Consider the following 5,635-nt stretch of genomic DNA (forward strand, 5'->3'; position numbering starts at 1 on the left):
TATGTGTAGGAAATGCACATGATAGGTGAGAAAATTATGTGAATTTCTAACTAGTATATCTTATAGTTGACACCTTTAACTAATGAGTAAAAATTTTATACATAATCATTTGGAGCTAATGGAACCTATGAAGTCACTTATTAGTCATGAAAGGCACATGAGGGATGCTATGTCACAGTTTCAGTGCCTGGCAGACAGTTATGGAAACACACAGTCAGTGAATTTATGTTGATAGTAGCACTTGGGAATTAAGTACTGAAATTCCACCACTTCATAATTGGATTTTGGCACCTCCTATTAATCTCCTCCGGATAAAGCATAGCACTACTAGCAAGTGGTATACTACAGTGTTACTTGGAGCTTTGTTAAGTGGCAAATTGCTGCTGACATTACCAGCATTTTTAGCACTCACAGAAAAGCAAAATAAAATTGATACTAAAACAAATGGGGTTAACCTAAAATGTTGCAAGAAGAAGAAATGTCATCCTAGTAAGAAACAAGTTATCTTTCTCTATTTTTTAGTGAATGATTTACGTTGAAAGCTATTTAAAGATGGATTTTATGTTTCTACCTTTTTGTTGTTATCACTGCTGTTGTTTCAAATAAAAAATGGAAAATAATAACTTTAATTCTTTAAAATATTTATAAAAAGAACTAACAACTATAAATATCTTGCAGAAAGTTAAGATGGTAAATAAAAAATCAGGCTGCTCGCAGCTATTTCTTTCTTCTTATGGTTGAATAGACTTAAGGCTGTAGAAGAGAAAAGAGCAAGACTTTCCCTGTTTATTCATGATGCTCAAAGGCTAACTGTTAAATATAAGAAAAAGGCTCTAAACTAAGGACTAAGACCATGAAATCAAAGTGTTGAATTTGGGTGCTTATATGATAACAAGGAATTTAGTTAAACTCAAAGGGTATGATCATTTAATATTATTTGTAAAATATTCAAACTACCTTGCTTCATAATTTGTGTGCCACTAACGTACTTAACATAATGAAGTCCTTAATGAGTTTTAGAATGATGTTCTTTTGTGGAGTTACGGTATTTACAATTTATTTTACAAGAGGTTGATAGCACATCAGGATTTGGGAGATGTATTTCAAAGTTTCAAAAAAAATTTTCAATCTAAATTTTTAATAGGATGCTTTGCATCCAAATTCTAGTTAACCAAATATAATGGTAGATGCTCGGAGATTCTCTGAGTGGCATTTACCAACAATTCTTACTCCAGATTACTTCCTTAAACTGTGAAAAGAAGAAAGAGGAAAGATGAGCCTTGTGGAAAGGATCATCAACTCCATTAGTTCTTGATTTATAGAATTCCTTGAAGAAAAAAAAAAAAGCTACAGGTGTTAGGGTACCACAAAAGTAGCTAACACTGGACCTGAGACTAGATGAGTAAGAAGGGACACTCTTCCTTGTGATATCACACAATGGAAAATGGACAAGGAATCATCCATATTTTGGTTGTGGAGGATAGGACTTCTATTTTTTCCATTTTTACCTGCATTCTCTTTTCTCTGTATTCTGAATCTCGCCTTTAAGAGTATTACAGAAAGTGCTTACTTACTTGCATCTTTAGCTTTTCTTTAATATTTTTTCTTGAAAGACTTTCTCAGACATTAGCACTTGTAATTCACAGATCCATATCTACATCTATATCAAATCAATATATAATATCCCAAGATAAATCATGTTGTAATTTGTAATTTTCTTACAATGGTCCGCATTCTTAAAAACACATAATTCTTTAGTGAGAGAAGTCAATCCAAAAGCTCTGGGTCATAGAGACAGAGCTTTGACAACTGAGGGTTTTGCTCAGATTGGTCTTTACTACATGGTGTTTCAGGGAAAACTTGAGAGCTCATTTTAATAGCTTTGGCAAGCTTTGGAATTAATTTTTCTGTAAAATCCCACCCTTCCATCCCTCACACAATAAATAATAAAAGACAAAAGACTTTGAAATGTAAAATTGGCAATCTTTTTGAGATTTTTTGAGAGAAAAGAAAATATTTATAGATGTTGATTATAGTTATCTACCTTTTAATTTATTTTTCAAATGGGCAACTCTGTCAAAATATGTATTTTTATTTAAATATTTGATAAACAAGACATGAGAACCTAATAAAATATTTTAAAGAGCTTTACATAATCTACAGCAAGATGGAAACTAATGCTTATGGTCCAGCCAGGAGAATGAATATTGCTGGACATCAGCTTCTGTTCTTGTAGTTCATCACATTCCTGCAAAAATAACAGCAATTATGTTAATAGCCTTCTTCATAACAACTGTAGTTGATAAATGGCATCCATTTCCTGGTGTCCAGACAAGAACTACACTTTCTTTTTGGGAGCTCCATAATTCAGAACACAATTATATTCTGACATCTTGCCCATCATCATAATGCTATTCTCTGGCTATTCCTAGGCATCCAGATAGCTGTGTTTTGTGAAATATTCTGGAAAGCACTTCATTCCTGGCTTTTCAAAATTGTTCAGTTCCCAGTTGAAATGTCTTCCTACAATTATACTATCCAAAAGTATCCCAATTGTTCTCTCTGTTATCTATAAGAATCAAGAGAAACGCATTTGTTATTTTTTAATATTTATTTCCTGTGAAATATTTATTTTATTCACTAATTCATTTATTGACTGACTTATTTTGCAGTCTGCATATTTGATATTTGCTATCAATCTCTATGTAAATGTTAGTTTTTACCTTTATATATTTTTTTCATCTTTTTTTTATGTCAAACAAGTACATGTGCTGATGTCCTAAAAAGGTATGAGAAAGGCTCATCTCATGCATAAGTGTGAAAACCCAATCATCACACTTAACCACAAAAGGATCTCATCTTTTAACACATTGACTGCCATACTAGAAAAGTAATTGTTCCCTGGGGCCACGGCATTTTATTAAAACAAAATAATCCTTTCTAATTTGTTATTTTTTATTGTTTTCTGTGTGTGAGTTATATGCAACGAAATCCACGTTTTTAGAATTTAATTGTCAATATTAACTGTAACAATAAGAACATCAACAAGTAAGATTTTCACGAACCAACTGCAGGATTTTTCTTCACAATGCCTGGTCTCAAAACTAGCCTGAGTTAAATATAACTCACATGGCAGCCAATGTGTAAATTGTCCATTTTACCAATGATTTTATGTTTTGAAATTGATTTGATTCCCAGAATCTATTAAAGGAGCTTCTAACTTAATCCTTTTGTTTCACTTGCCCTACCAAAATGCATTTTCTACACACCAGCCAGAATGTCCTTTTAAAAAATAAGCAAATATGTTAATAAAAACATCATAAAACTCAACTTCTTGATATCAATTAATTGTTTTCTCTTTCACTTAGACCAAAACCTGACTTCTTACCATATGGTACAAGGTATTGTGTGATTTGACCCCTGCCAACTTGATTGACATTATCCTTCATTACAATCAAGCCAATGGACCTACTTTCTGATTCTAAAACACAGAAAGTTCATTCTTATATTAGGAGATTTCTAGTTGCATCTCCTTTTGCCTGGAATTATTTTCTTCCATATCTTCACATGGCATATTTCTTCTGATCATATACTTTTAGCTGAAATAATCACATCTTCTTAATTAAACTGCATCAAATCCTTTCCAAAGTAAAATGTACCTCATTCCCAGGATCATTCTCTATCACAATGCTCTTTGTATTTTTCTGTTACACAATTGTGTTTACCTGAATTCATCACTGCTTATTTACTTGTTAACTTTGTTTTATCTCCCCGTTAATGTAATGCAATCTCATCAGAAGATGAGCCTTCTTTTTTTTCTGTCATATTCCCAGTAGAGTTAACATTGTCCTAGAGGTCCCAATAAATATTTGGTGAATGTTCCTTCTTGTAAAATTTTTATCAGATATTTCTCTTTTGATAATATGGATTAGAAAAATCTACCTTCATTCGTAGATATGTCTTTATGTAAGTTCACTTTATTTCACTAGAAGTAAATGCTAAGGAGGAGAAAAGTGTCATCATTCGTGAAAGGCCTAGGAAATGACAAGCAAAATAATAAATTATATTTTTATGATTTTCAAAACAGCCCTATAATGAAGGCACTGTTGTTTCTTTTTTACAAATGAAGTACATGATGCTGAGAGAAATTAAATCAGTCTAAATTCAAAAGTTCTCTCAAGTTCTATTGATTTCAAAGACTGATATTTTCATTACATAATTCTTTTTCTTGGGAAAAGTCCACACATGCTTATTTTTAATACTCTGTAACATATATATCAAATCAGAGATTACAGTAGTCATCATTCATATACAAGTTTGTGACAGCAGAAAGTAGCGTAATTAAATGTAAACTGTTAGCATATAAAGAATATTTGGTCCATATTAGAAGCTACAATCTGCTTGGTCACAAGGTCATTCGTACAAAGTTCAGTAATCTAAAGTGAAATCATTAAATGGGTACACTACATATTATTTTAATGACCTCTCCTTACTTGGGAAGTACAGTGGCATAATACATAATGCCCATTCTAGCCCATAGGCTAGAATCTTTTAGTGATTTAGTTGTACACATGCTGACATATTAATACTTTTACTATAGTAAAATTTTATGCTACAAACTGCAATCAAAATTAATTTCCCAAAGCATAATTTATATAATGATAATGTTGTTGATTTAACTTACAAAAACAATATAAAAATCTCACATATCTAATGCAAGAAGTGCAGAAATGCACCTTTAATACCAAGTACCCAAAAACAAAACAAACAGAAAAAAAACACAAGTAGGAAAGTAAAATAAACAAACAAAAAAACAACAACAACAAAAAGAAAAATGATATTTTTTTGATTTTTAGGGTAACATTTTGGATGGATTCCTAGAGTACCATAAATTTACTGGATGGGTAATAAAGTGTATTGTGAGTCATCAGATTTAAGTTAAACTGCTGATGTGATAGTTGAGTAATGCATGGTGCTTCACAGATGATTTCCTCAATGCTTTATGGTATACAGTCTGCTATTTTCCTCCTGGAATTCAAAACTGAAACTTCCTGTAGCAAAACACTTTAGTTGAGGAACTAGAATCTCCTAAATATAGCTAAATAACATTTAATCTTACTAGGTCCCTAGAATTTCTAGATATGCTTCTTCAATTGATGAATGGTAATTAAAACATCTTCCTGGAAGATTTTGTCAAGTCTCAAGAGCTCACCCTTAGACATCCCCTCAAGGAGAATCCCATGCTTTCTGTGCCAAGGGTTATATTTTCCCAGAACCTCTCACCAGTGTGGTTCACATTACGTGATTATTTGTATCTCCCTAGTTTTATGTGAAGCTCTAATTCCTATAGAAGGTCAATTCTGAAATGTGCTTATATGGAAATCCTTCTATTTAAAAATTATATATACTGAAAGATTCATTAATTAATTTACTCAGTCCATAAGCAATGATTGAGCACTTAATATATAGCAACCACAATGTTAAGGACTGCAAGTTCTAACATTATTATTATTTGGGTCTATCTTGAAGCTCTCAGCTGGCTGGAGAAACAAACTCTTGCAAGATAATGTTTATGAACTATGATAGAAGTAGTATGCATATTATGCTTAAAGAACTCAAATAAAACAAGCAAACA

At 31.8% G+C, this 5,635-nt stretch overlaps 1 non-coding gene across 1 annotated transcript; it reads right to left on the minus strand.

The window, feature by feature from the left end:
* Positions 1-2,752: 2,752 nt before the first annotated feature.
* LOC123630968 lies at positions 2,753-2,854 on the minus strand. Its single transcript, XR_006732891.1, has one exon. It is a non-coding gene; the product is annotated as a small nucleolar RNA U13 (small nucleolar RNA).
* Between the last annotated feature and the right edge of the window lie 2,781 nt (positions 2,855-5,635).

This window comes from Lemur catta, chromosome 1 (assembly GCF_020740605.2).
Source record: "Lemur catta isolate mLemCat1 chromosome 1, mLemCat1.pri, whole genome shotgun sequence".
Classification (NCBI taxonomy): Eukaryota; Metazoa; Chordata; class Mammalia; order Primates; family Lemuridae; genus Lemur; species Lemur catta.